Source organism: Protopterus annectens, chromosome 4.part0, assembly GCF_019279795.1.
Source record: "Protopterus annectens isolate FY-2018-M chromosome 4.part0, PAN1.0, whole genome shotgun sequence".
NCBI classification, from domain to species: Eukaryota; Metazoa; Chordata; order Ceratodontiformes; family Protopteridae; genus Protopterus; species Protopterus annectens.
In genome coordinates, this window is record NC_056733.1 from 637,238,419 (window position 1) to 637,252,913 (window position 14,495).

At 42.1% G+C, this 14,495-nt stretch overlaps 1 protein-coding gene across 5 annotated transcripts in view; it reads left to right on the plus strand.

The window, feature by feature from the left end:
• CLIP1 (CAP-Gly domain containing linker protein 1) overlaps window positions 1–14,495 on the plus strand; it is a 4,646,656-nt gene that overhangs the window by 4,552,232 nt on the left and 79,929 nt on the right. The gene's annotated exons all lie outside the window — the stretch shown is intronic.

The following is a 14,495-nucleotide window of genomic DNA, read 5'->3' on the forward strand; positions in this document are numbered from 1 at the left end:
GGCTCGAGTGTCTATAATCTTCTCTGAAGTAACAGGACAAACAAACTCACTAACCCTAACTGCCTTCTCTAACTGTATCTGAAATATATTTAATTTACATGCCCTCTTAGCCTTGGTTCCCTTGGTTTCCAGGCTTGGCCTTAATTTCACATTTTATTAAGGAACATTCTGTAGCTAGCAAGATTGTGCCCTCTTAGCCTTGGTTCCCTTGGTTTCCAGGCTTGGCCTTAATTTCACATTTTATTAAGGAACATTCTGTAGCTAGCAAGATTGTATCTTTCCCTTGAGAAAAGAAGATGCTGTCTGCACACTTTATGCTTATCTTCCCTTTCTAATAAACTGTTGACCAGCAAGGTTATCCTCTCTTTCTGCTTCACTGTCTTTTATGCATAAATGAGACACAATTTATGTTTTACCCTTTAACCTGTCTAATGTCTAATAACTACTTTAAAATGGAAGTTCCTAATCTAACAGGGTCCCTGAGGTCCCTGCTGAAAGTCTACAGGGACCTTCTTCTGTAGTTACCTTACATTTATATTGCTAACTACGGTATACAGCTTTATGCTACCTGACTTGTAATTTGAAAATTAAAAAAAATGTATTTTGTAAACCTGCAATTTTAATTTTGACCACTTGGCGTCACTTGAGCATTTATGGTCTGTTTGGACTTAAGTCTATTAACTTTATAATCTTATTTTGTATTACCTAGATTTATAGTCTTTAGAATCGTTAAGTTTAAATTTTGATGTATGAGTGATATATTTAAAACCTGTACAGTATTATGAAAATGAATGTCTTTTAATTCTGTGGATTTTAAAGCTGATTAAACCTGTCTTTGTGAATTTTTATTTAAGTTAGACAGAGTGCGAAATGGTAACCCTGCCTATTTTTTTTATGTCTCTGTATGCTGTAATGGTAAAGTTACATTATTACCTGTGTTTTTTATCTTATGAACTGGTGCTTTAGTGTACTATGATGTCTTTTCCTTATAGAAAATGAAACCTTTTTTCTATTGTGTATGGAATTAAATATTTACACATTGTACTGTTTGTTTGTATTGCATAGCCTATCAAACAGGATGGCTATTTTATGAAAGCTAATTGAAATCTGCACTAAAAAGATAACTTTTTAAGTGGTCTTGAAACATAATTCCCATATTCTGTTTTAACTTGTGCTTATACATTTTATATTTAAATTTGCTCTATAATTCTACTTACCTTTTTTTTAACTTTTATGCATATTATGAGCTATTATAGTTTACTAAAACCTATACTTTCTGTATTTCAACTCTATACCGTTACATTGTCTGTTAGTGTCCTTAATTTCTGACTAATGTACAATAATTATGTAAAGTGCACTGTAATCTGTAAACGTGTGCTGTAATCTGTAAACTAATTAACAAATTAAACCTGCTGTGTTATGCCTTGAGTGCATTGAATAACTATTACTACCAATTTTGTAGATAACTTATTTTAATAGTTTACTAAACTTATGCTGTCTGTATTTCAGGTCTGTACCTTTGCATTTTATGTAATGCATAGTAATTATGTAAAGTGTATTGTAATTCGTAAATTAATTAACAAATTAAGCCTGCCATGTTATACATTGAGTATACTGAGTAACTATTACTACCTATTATTTAAATAACTTATTTTTTAAGCCTGTAAAAATAATTCTGTTACTTTACCCTTAACTAATGACTGAATAATGTGAAGTTTTTTTTGAGATTTAACTGAAATGTACTATACGGAACACATAACTGAATATGAATGTCATATTTTGAAACTTAACTGAAATTTACATTAGCGTATACTGAACATTTAAAATAGCTGTGTATATTCTGAAACTAACTAAACTATTACTAAAAGAATATATTTTGCCAGTGTTAACACAGATAAAAACATAACTGAAAGTGGTACTATGGTACAGTTGTCTGAAAACATGAGAACATTTTGATTGTCTGAACATAGATAAACTGAAACTAATACTATTGTACAATTGTCTGAAAACATTTTGATTGCCTGAACATAGATAAACTGAAAACTAATACTATTGTACAAGTGTCTGAAAACATGAGAGCATTTTGACAGTGTTACATGAACACAAATAAACTGAAATATGTTATTGTTATATTCTGAAGACTAAACTATTAATATTTGTTGTCAGTATTGACTGAACATTGATAAAAATATAAATGGAAATTAATACTGTTATATAACTGTTTGAAAACATACATACTTGCTTTAACTCATACATTTTAACTTTAAACAAACATTGAAGAAATAATTGAAACACGTAGACAGTCAACTTCTGCACCACAGCTCTTGCCAAAGTTTACTCTGCATTGTCCCAGTTGCTGATGAGGTAAAGGAAGGCCTGCTTTAATGTTGAAGTGTCCTCTTTATAGTTAGGCCTTTTAAACCTCTTCTTTTCATTGTTTGTGCAAGGCTGGGTAGCTAAAGCTCTTGATTGTATTTAGTATCATGTCCTTAAAATAACATTTGCATCTTTAACAATTATAAACTGATATTGCTTATTGCCCTGACCTTATTTACATTTTTCTGCATGAAATGGGGCTTTAACAACTCTAAACTGGCAGCATTGCTTACTGTGCTGACTTTGTTTCATGCAGAAAAATGTAAATAATTACTGCTAATAAACTGCTGCAAGTCTGTAAACAAACTGATAAATGAAACTAAATAGCAATATAACACTGTGCATTTCTGCATCAATATAAAATCAGTCTTAACTGTTCAACGTTTTATATTTTGTCTTGTGACCTTAGATTTTAACATACAGTTCTGTGAGTGAAACTTCACCCACCTTTTTACCATAAATGTTTCTTTAGCTGATGTCATTTAACTTTCCAGTAGTACTGAATGCTGCAAGAATTTATTATTACTGTCTACAATTTTCTTGGATAAATAGTAAAACTGTACATACATTAAAATGGATCTTTGCCATATAACCCTATGGCATATAGTACTATTGTTAATTCAGCTTGCTAGGCTGACTGTAATCTGAGCCTGGTGTGCTTGACAAACTGCCATTTCCATATGAAACATATACAGTCGCAAACTGATAACATAATGTACTCTTATACATAGGATCTGAATTTTTAACTGTGTTGTCATTTTTACAATATAGCATTGACTTTAAATTTTACATTCTGTAAACTAGCAAACATTATTTTGTCTCTGTCTATATCATTGCTTATTGTTTATGCATTTCAACACTTTAAAACACTAACACAAAAAAAAATATTTGCGAAATCTGTAACTATAAGCCCTTTATTCTGCAAATTAATTTGACTTTTAGTTCTGATATACCTTACAAAACATAGAGGTATATGGTTACCCTTTTTTTAACTGGTCACACCCAGTATGTCTTTCTGAGCACTTTAGCTGCGTCAGCTGAACTGGAATTTATTTTATCTTTAACCCATAAATCCGCATGTTCCTGTCATAACCAATTCTTTAAAATCTGTACATTTGCACAAATCTTGTGAAAAACAGCATATAACTCTTGACATGTTTATACCTAGTACAGAGCTGCTACACTTTGAATTGTTAGCTACTGTAATCTTTAACCTTTTAAATCCTGACCAAACTGCATTTGTATCTGTTAATACAGATCTGTGTGTAGCTGAAATTGATTTGTCTGTAAACAATGAAATATTGTTATTTCTTTTAACCTTAAACAATGACAGATTAATGCTCTGATAATTACAGATAGCTATGGAATGCATTATTTTACTTAGCACTGAAGTATGTTCTTCAGTTGTACTGCAATTTACTGTATTAAAATCTGCACTCCGATTCCTCTCATCTCCCCTCAGTGCAAACATTGCACTTAATTTTGAAAGTAAGAAATTAGATGAAGTAATGTCAACTTGAGACATTGCCTGCATGTTATGTACGTTGACTGTGTTGACATTTGTATGTTTAATACTGCAACATATTTATGTATTTTGAATTACATGTATTGCAGTCTGAACATTTGTATGTGAAACTATAATACAACAGAAAGTTTTATGTTGAACTGTATGTGCTGAAGCATTTACACAAGGATTAATTAAGTGTAAACCCGTAGTGATTCATAGGCTCATACTAGGCTATCTGCCCTAGGGCATTTATAAGCCTAGCCAGAGTGTGTTTGGCTTTCGCCACCCATTTTAAATTAATTTTGCTATGCCCTTTTTCGAGGTTAGTATACTGTGCCTCTGTCTAACAGTGACACAGAAGTGATACCCGGGGTAAACCTACGATCTGCCATCCACTCATCAAGATTCCTCTTGAAGAGAGTCAATGAGGGACTCTGCCTAACCTGGACTGGGATTTTATTCCAGAGTGAAGGGAGCCTCTGGGTTATGAATCTGTCCCTCCAGCATGTCCTATTTATTTCAGTGCTGAGGTTCAAGTCTCTCGAGCGCGTAGCTCAATGGGATTTGGATTTTCTGAGGTGCAGCATGTCCATTAATTCCGGGTTGGACATGGCTTTATCGTCAGGCACAGATCGCCTCTGAGCAGGCGGTATGCCACTGAGTAGAGCTGGAGTTTCTTTAACCGGGCAGCATATGGCATCTGTTTGAGCCCTTTGATCCTCTTGGTGAGGTACTTTTGGGGTCTTTCCAGTTGCTGCAGGTGTCTGGTAAGGTACATCCCAAAGGGGCATTGTTCTCCATTATGGGCCTTATGAAGGATGAGTTAAGAGGCACGATGACCTCCCTGATCTAGATGTGAATCCCTTCATGATTAGGTGGGCTATATAAAATGTTTTTCTAACCACTTTGGCCACGTGGTTGTCAAATGAGAGATTGCTATCAACTTGGGTCCCCAGGTCCCTAATTACTTCTTCCGTACTTAATGGATTACCACCTATGTGGTAATTTGTGAGCACTGTTTTTGCCAAAGGGGATGACTATACACTTTTGGCATTTAGCTTGAGGCCATGGCTCTGGCACCAGTTGTCTGTTTCTATGAGGCCCTTTTGTAGGATGCTTGTGTTGGCTGGAGAGTCGATTATGGCGCCCAGTTTGCAGTCATCTGCGAACTTGGTCAGCCACAGTCCTTCCGTGTTGGCCTGTACCTCCGAGAAATATATACCGAACAAGAGAGGTCCCAGGACTGAGCCTTGTGGGATGCCACTTGTAACTGGTTTGGAGTCTGACATGACTCCAGCAATTCTAACCATGTGGGTTCTGTCCTTGAGCCAGTTTGCAACCCATCTAGTGACATAGGGGTTTATATTTAAGCTGGTGAGCTTATCTATAATGCCCGAGTGGGGTATTGTATCGACGGCTTTTGCGAGGTGCAGGTAGGCTGTGTGGACCACCTTCCCCTCGTCAATGGCCTTGGTGACTGTTTCAAAGAAATCAGCCAGGTTTAAGAAGCAGGATCTGCCCTTAACAAAGCCGAACTGGGAAGGATCCAGTGTCTGTAGGTCCCCAATATCTTTATTTATGACGTCCATGATGATCCTTTCCATAGCTTTGCAGACCAAGCTAGTCAGGCTTATGGGGCAATAGTTTCCAGGATCCGTTGAGACACCACCTTTGTGGAGAGGGACCACTGTTGCTGTACGCCACTCTTTGGATACATATCCTGTAGTAAGGCTGAGATTGAATAGTAGTTTTATGTTTGGGTTTAGCTCTTCTTGGAGTTTATGTAGGACGCAGCCCGGGACACCATCTGTCCCATTGATGCTGTGTTTTTTTGCTTTGGAGAGGGCAGCTCTTACCTGAGCATCTGAGATGTCAGGGGGGGCAGCACTCTGCTGGGATAGATATTTGCCCTTTTGGTGGGGGGGTTTGCGCTGAACCTGTCAGCTAGGATGTTGGCAATGTCTGTGGGTTCGGTGTATTTTTTGTCATTTTGGACTGATTCTGGGCATATCTGGGAATTCCCATCCAGGTTCCTAACATAACTAAAGAAAGCCTTGTGATTATCCTTAGTGTCCTGTGCAATTTTTCTCTCGAAGCTGGCCTTAGACAATTTTATGAGTGCCCGTAGTTTTTTGCTAATACTGATAAGAGATGCGTTCCCTTTTTGGGATTTTGCTCTATCATGTAGTAGCTTCCTCCTCCTATTGTATAGTTTGTTTATGGCTGGGGTCCACCAGACAGGACGTCTGCCTTTGGAGGATTGGGTCTTGGATTTATTTGGGATTGCATGATCCATGCATTCCTGAAGGTGTTCATAGAATGCGTTTATAAAGGATTCTGCGGTCTGGGCCGTATTTTCCACAGGCCCGGGGGCTTTGAAGGATTCCACCTCGGTTTTGAGGAGTGTGAAATTTGCTTTAGAGAAGTTTTTCACTGTGGTTTTCAGGGCAGGGGGTGGAGTCGGGATGTGAATATCCAGTGAGATTAGTTTATGGTCTGATCTTACCAGTGAGGGATACACTTCTGGTGATAAAAGCCAACTTATAAACTTACTTCTGTGATTTAACTCTTTTGCATTTAGAAATATTTAACATTTTTGAACTAATAATCTTTAACTTTACATTTTTAAACTTAAACTAAAGATTTGCTGACATTTTAACTGTAGCAGTATTACTTGACATGTTTACATGCAAATGACTTTAACTGATTAAACTTTTTTGAGCTGTTAACTAAAAGGTGCATATAAAGTCTTATATAAGTTTATGGTTTTGGAAGAATGTGTGTCGTTGTCTGTACCTTATTAACCTTTTTTTTCTTTTTGGCTGTTTGACATAACATTGAAAACTTTAAAGTTTGTGGAGATGTCTGTTAACGGGATAATGTCTGCTGAAGTTGTTTGAGGCTTTTCTGAAATAAACACTGGTACTGCGCACTTTGGTTAACAGCTGATGTTAAGTTGTCAATCTCGCCTTCATTCTTGCTGGATGGGTTCGGAGCCGATCCTCGGCTCAGACTCGGCACTTGCTTTAGCTCGAGAACTCCTTTTACCAGCTCGAGGCAACCCTATATCCCATGATGCAAGGCGGAACTACCTCAGATCTCATTTGCCGCTTAGCGAAAGAGGTCTCCTTTGCCAGCTGAGGTAAGTTTTTTCTTAGTCAAGTAAGAAAAAGTGTAGTTAGGGGTTTATTTTTCCCTGTTAGTGTTAGTGTAGTCTGTAATTAATTACAGCCCTCCCTATTCCCTATTTTCAACCTTTGTTTATAAACTTTTATAAGTTTTTGTCTAAAGTAGTTTAGTCAGGCCTAGTCCCCTTCTGTTATCCCTTCCTGTGTGCTTGTGTAGGGATTAATTTGTGTGTTTGTTGGGACTGTTTGTGTTCTATCCTCCTAGGATGTCTAAAGAAGGCAAGGTCTCAGGCTTCAAGAAGTGTGACCAGTGCTGTCAGAAAATGTCTCTGACAGACGGTCACACTTCTTGTGTTTATTGCCTGGGGCCTTTGCACCTGCAGGACTCCTGTGCGTTGTGTCATGCTTTTAGCCAGAGAGTCCTGCAGGAAAGGAGGAACAAACTAATCCTCCGAGGTTTACTTAAACCGGAAGGTTCTCCTCCTAAGTCAGGGTCAGGAAAACCTCTTAAGCCACCGAAGGTTCAGGCTACAGTGTCCAAGCCTCCTCCGGTGGCTCCGGCTCCAGCTGGAGTCGATACTTCTTCTACTCGAGTAGTGGGTTCGGTGCCGGCTGGCTCCGATACCCTGACTACTGTGGCCTTGTCGGCTCCGGCTGGAGCCGACACTTTATCCAGCATCGGAGCCGAGAAATCCTCGGCTCCATCTGGAGTTCTAGGGACTTCGGCTCTGATGGCTTCGACCCGTAAGAGATCTCGGTCCCCCTCTATTATGAGTATCCATTCGGCTCTGGGATCTCCTCTTTTATCGGAGCGGAGCCATCGGAGCCGATCTTCGAGATCTTCCAGGCTGTCTGACCACGATTTGGAGAGGGTGGTAAGCAGGCTGTTGAAGTCTCAGGCACTGGCCCAAATGCTCCATAGCCCGTCTCAACAGACTTCGGCTATAGCCCCGATTCTTGAACTTCCTCCTCCGACTCCACACCAGAGTTCGGAGCCGGAGCTTCTTGGGACAGCGACTGTTTCGATGCCGGAGCCGATACATCCTTCGGCTCCGTCGTCCTCGGCTCTGATCTCCTCCTTGAGACCTTCCTTGGAGGGATCCGGTCGTCGGGTTTCCACTGTCGGCTCCGAGGGGGCTAGTGGCATCGGACCCTTGTCCGACCCCGCTCTCCCTCTCGGGGCTTCGGCTTTGGTAAGCTCGGCGCCGACATCGGCCTCGGAGCCTTCTCTTTCCTTGGAGCCGACCATTCCTGTTTCTTCGGAGCCGGTGTGTTCCGGTCTCCCGGGGAGAGGAGCCTTTGAGGTGATGAGGAGTGTCCTGGCCTCTGAGCCTGGTCAACGGTCTATCCCTCTAGCTCCTCCCTCATCAGTGCCTGCAGATGCCTCTTGCCAGCCTCTTGCTCTCAGGCCCAGGGATCCATCGCCCCAGGTTTCCCCACTGGGAATTTCCTCCTCTTCCGAGGTTTCTCCTGACCCTGCAGGGGAACCCCCTCTGAAGAGGACGTGTAAGAGGAAACACACAGACTCCCCTGAGTCTATTACATCTGATACCAACTTAGATGAGTCAGAGGGTTCCCCACGGTCCCCCTCTGAGGATGTCTCCTTTTCAGACATCCTTGAGCTCCTCAAACAGAGGGGGAATTGGCCCTCCATTGATCCCTCCGAGGATGAGTCGGTATACCTGGAGGCTTTTGGATCCCGACCCTCCACCTCCTGGGTGTCTCCGCCTTTCGACCCATTCATGCAGGTAGTGGCTCGAAAGGCGTGGGCGGCTCCAGATTCTGTGGAACCTGTCCCCAGGAGACCATCCAAGTTCATTACAGCCCCGTCGGATAAACAGTTCCTTTCCAAAGGTGTCTCTGTGGATGCTATGGTGGTGGCGGCGCCCACTAAGAAGGAACTGGCGGATCCTTCAGTACCTGTCCATCCTCCTAATAAGGATTCTAGGACCATGGACAGGTATGGAAAGCGGATGTTTTCTTCAGCGACCTTTGCTATGCGTTCGCTGAATTACCTTTGTCACTTCACCAGGCTTCAACGAGATATTCTCAAAGAACTAGGTGAAGTAGTCCAGGATCCTTCTGCTGCTGGGGCTCAGGAAAAGATTGCCTCACAGCTTGCTATCCTGAATTCCATATCTAACTCCTCTATGCGGCTCATATCTTATGCGGCCGATGGAGCGAGCAGGGCCGCAGGCACAGGAGTTGCTCTTAGACGCCAAGCCTGGATGCGGCTGTGTAATTTTGCGGACCCCTTTAAGGCGTCCTTCACTAATACCCCCTTTGACGGTTCGGCTTTGTTCGGGCCTCAAGTGAAGGATACCTTGACCAGGTGTGAGCAGGATGGTAAGACTCTTTCTGCCGTTGGAGTCCAGTTTTCCACTCCTTCTAGACCATACCCCAAGGGTCAGAAGGGGAAGATGTGGTTCCGTAAAGCCCAAGGAGCTACACGGACACACGTGGTCAGTTTACCCCAGAGGCAGAGGGGTAACAATAATAGATGCCGCCCTAGAGGCAGGGGTCCTCAGAACCAGGGCAACAGGAGTCTCTTCCTGAGAAGCCCTTTCAGCATCCCTGAGGTGTTGCCCGACTGTCCACCCTTGGAGGCAGTCGGAGAAGGATTTCACTGTACCCAGTAGCCTGGCAATCCCTATCCCAAGAGAAGTGGGTACAGTCGATTATATCCGAGGGTTACAAGATCCCCTTCGTAAGGTTTCCCGTACCTCTACAATCCCTTCCAGACATCTCACCTGGTCAAAGGGATTTGGCAAAACAGGAGGTTTCAAAACTCCTAGAAAAGAGCCGTCCAGACAGTGCCGGCAGACCAAGTAGGATCCGGCGTCTACTCAAGATTCTTTTGGTCCCCAAAGGGACGGGAGAGTGGAGACCAATATTAGACCTCAGCAATCTGAACAGATTTGTCAAAAGGCAAGATTCCGGATGGTCACGCTTCAGTCCATTCTGCCCTTTCTGGGCAAGGACAACTGGATGTGCTCTATAGACCTTCAGGATGCGTACTATCACATAAAGATTCACAGGCGCTCCAGGAGGTTTCTCCGCTTTCGGCTAGGGGCCAGTCATTACCAATTCAGAGCCCTGCCCTTTGGCCTCACTTCAGCCCCCAGAGTGTTTACCAAATGCATGGCAGTGGTCACAGCTCACCTGAGACGTCTAGGATTCCAGGTGTTTCCTTATTTGGACGACTGGCTCCTCTCCGCCACCACCAAGTGTCAGCTTCTTCAGTCCAGAGACTACACCCTACAGCTTTGCAAGAATCTGGGAATTTCAGTAAATTTCGTAAAATCTTCTCTGCTGCCTTGCCAATCTATCACCTTTATAGGCGCAGAGTTAAATACCGTCAAAATGTTAGCCAGACTAACAGATCAAAGAATTCTGGACATCCAAAATTTGTTCGCTTCTGTTACAAAGCAAAAGATCAAAGCCAGGTTTGTCCTGAAAGTTCTAGGTCTAATGGCTGCGGCCATTGTTCTTCTACCACTGGCTCGCTTTCACATGCGTCTCCTGCAGTGGATGCTTTTCACGCAGTGGTCGTATCACGATCTTCCGATGAGACACGAGATCTTAGTGACACAGTCTTGCAGGGCTCATCTGGGCTGGTGGATATCTTCCCCTCTTCTTCATCAGGGCCGACCCTTTGTTCCCCCTCCTCCAGTTGCCACAGTCACCACGGATGCCTCCCTGATCGGGTGGGGGGGGCATTATCAGGGCAGGATGGTCCACGGGACGTGGCAACCCATAGAATACCATCTGCACATAAATGTCCTGGAGATGAGAGCAGTGCTTTTAACGTTGCAAGCCCTCGACGACTTTCTTCCCATGGGGACTATTGCAGTACAGACGGACAGCATGTCCGTGGTCTGGTACATCAACAAACAGGGCGGAACCAGATCCTATCCCTTATGTCGAGAAGCTCTCAGACTTTGGCAATGGGCGATCTCTTCTCAGCGGTTTCTGATAGCAACGCACATCCCCGGCAGGTCCAACCTATTGGCGGACAGGCTAAGCAGATCTATTCTGATGCCTCACGAGTGGTCTCTCAATCAATCTGTAGTGGATCAGATTTTTCTGAAGTGGGGCACTCCTTGTTGCGATCTTTTCGCTACCCCTCAAAACAACAAGTGCCCAGACTATTTCACTCTATTTCCCCTTCCAGGCCAACCCTGAGAGACTCTCTAACCCAGGATTGGCCTCGGGGACTTCTTTATGCTTTTCCTCCCTTTCCATTGATTCCACAAGTCATTCAGAAAGCCACCGTTTTGAGAGCCAAGTTGATCCTCATTGCCCCATATTGGCCTCGACAAATTTGGTTTCCGTCTCTGCATCGTCACCTTCTGGTGCAGCCCTGGCATCTGGACCCAGTTCCGGATCTTTTGATCCACCAGTCGGGTCAGCAGCACCGGGCCATTCATTCTCTCAACCTCACTGCTTGGTTGCTCCACTTCCTTCCCTAGCCAGGCTACCAATGATTTCTGACTCAGTCAGAGACATTTTAGTGTCTTCTTTGAAGTCGTCCACTAGGACTATTTATGCTAGCAAGTGGCGACGGTTTTCGATTTGGGCAAACTCCAGAAATATTGATCCGTTTACTGCTCCCGTACATTCTGTTTTAGATTTCCTAGCGGAGGTTTTTCATTCGGGATCCTCGTCTTCTACAGTCAAAGTACAACTGGCTGCCATTTCCAAGTATCATGTTGGCTTGCATGACAATAACATCATGTCTCATAGATTATGCAAGGCCTTTTTGAAAGGGGTTTTTCTCCTAAAACCACCTATAAAGCATCCTCCTCTGCAATGGGATCTAAACTTAATGTTAGCATCCTTGATACTATCTCCTTTCGAACCGTCTGCTTCATGTTCTTTGAAGTTATTGACGTGGAAAACTATATTTTTACTGGCTGTCACTTCTGCTAGAAGGGTTTCCGAGATTCAAGCTCTCTGTATTCGTTCACCTTATTTGGTTTTCCATAAGGACAGGGTATCGTTAAGAACTAACCCTTCCTTTCTCCCCAAGGTTGTATCTCAAACCAATATTAACCAATCTATAGAATTACCTGTCTTTTTCCCTAACTATTCTGACAGAGCTGAACAGAAATTGCATTTTTTGGATGTCCATCGTCAGCTCAGGTACTACTTGCATAGGACTAAACAAATTAGAAAATCGGACCAATTGTTTGTCTCTTATGCAGAAAACAGGTTAGGTCTTCCAGTTTCTAAAGTGACCTTATCCAGATGGTTGACTTCCAGTTTCTAAAGTGACCTTATCCAGATGGTTGACTTCCACCATTTCCTATGTGTACTCTCTCAGAGGCAAACAACTACCTTCTAAGCCAAAAGCACACTCGACCAGGAGTCTATCCACTTCTGCAGCTTTTCAGGATAGACTTCCCATTGATACCATTTGTGCAGCAGCTACTTGGGCCACGCCTCATACCTTTGTTTCTCATTACAAGTTGGATTTGGCCTCCAGAGATAGGGCCAGTTTTGGTTCCACAGTTCTCAAGAGTCTGTTCCATTGAGCCACCCAGGATACAGGTGCTAGGGACGTGGTCCCATCCAGCAAGAATGAAGGCGAGATTGACAACTTAACATTTAGAAGTTATGCACCTACCATAACGTTCCATGTTAGTTGTCTTCTCGCCTTCTTTCTTGCCCCTCCCTCCTTCCCCCTGGCCTGGACAGATCTTGAAGAGTTCCTATTAGTTTGTTTCCTCTGGATCTTTGTTATGAGGACTTCTTTTAGGAAACTTTGTTCCTAATTTGGTTAGGATAACCTTTAGCAGGGTAAGTTAGCTGCCAAACGAGATCTGAGGTAGTTCCGCCTTGCATCATGGGATATAGGGTTGCCTCGAGCTAGTAAAAGGAGTTCTCGAGCTAAAGCAAGTGCCGAGTCGGAGCCGAGGATCGGCTCCGAACCCATCCAGCAAGAAAGAAGGCGAGAGAAGACAACTAACATGGAACGTTATGGTAGGTACATAACTTCTAATTTTTGACTGTACATATGCAGAGGTGTGCTAAGGCTGATTTACTCCGTAGAACACATGTAGTTGAATAAAACACTGCTAATTTGAAGATTTTTGTAGAACACATGTAAGGTGACCAGGTCTGGAAATGAACAATACCTTTACTGAAAGGGTGGTTTGTAGCATAGTTGATTAACTTTACTGGGTCCTCTTAGCTAGAAAACCTCTGGAGTGCTGTTGAAATGAACAGCAGGTTGTTCGGGCGCCATTGTAAGAATTGATAATACTGTACTGTACAGTAATTACCTGGAAACACTGTAATGAGACTAAGAATAAAAAGTCTTTATCTGTTAGTTGCCCAAACTCATGCTGAACAGGTGCCAGTTTCTCCTTCATGGACCAAGTCTTGTGTACTTTCCAGAATAAATTTTGCAAACACTGTAGTTCATTTAATAAGGCTTTATTAGATGTTCAAAATATCCAAATACTATCTTTATTAACAGTGCTGATAAACACTTAAGTGTTCAAAGTTACTGTACATCATAGTCTGATTGTCCTGAACAATTTAAACTAATATAGTCTTTATTTGACCTGTCATCTATCCTCAGGCTCGAGTGTCTGTAATCTTCTCTGAAGTAACAGGTCAAATGAATTCCACTAACCTTAACTGCCTTCTCTAACTGTATCTGAAGTATATTTAATTTACACGCCCTCTTAGCCTTTTGTTTCCTGGCTTGGCCTTCATTTAATATTTTATTAAGAAACATTCTGTAGCTAGCAAGATTGTATCTTTCCCTTGCGAAAAGAACATTCTGTCTGCACACTTCATGCTTATCTTTCCTTTCTAATAAACTGTTGACCAGCAAGGTTATCCTCTCTTTCTGCTTAACTGTCTTTTATGCATAACTGAAACACAGTTTCTATTTTATCCTTTAACCTGTCTAATGTCTAATAACTACTTTAAAATGAAAGTCCCTAATCTAACAAGGCTTAGGGCAGTAATCAAGAAAGTCTTTGTTTTCAGCAAATTGTTGATCTCCCTTGTCACTGGTGCCATTCTGCAGGCTGGATTCATTGTGGAGCCATTCAGCTGCTTCATCAGTGTAACCATGTTTTCCAGTTCCACCATCATTGCTTGTAAGAGGGGTCACAGAGAGAAACTTTGGAGGTTTTGTTTCTCAAGAACCCACACACACACACACACACACACACACACACACACACACACACACACACACACACCGCATCTCTTACTAACGCAAGTAATCCATATAAGTAAAAACATCAAATAGCAAGAAACACTGACCATGTATTCTATGAAAAACAAGTGTTTTATTATTTAGACTACATTAAGCATAGATTTCTTCAGAATAACAGATTAAACTGAAAACAACCCTCCTTTTTTGTCATTCACACATAAGCATATCACACAATCACATAATTTAGAGATTTTGTTCACCATTACTAATTTGTCTTGATTAAAGGCTGTAAATTCCGTGCACT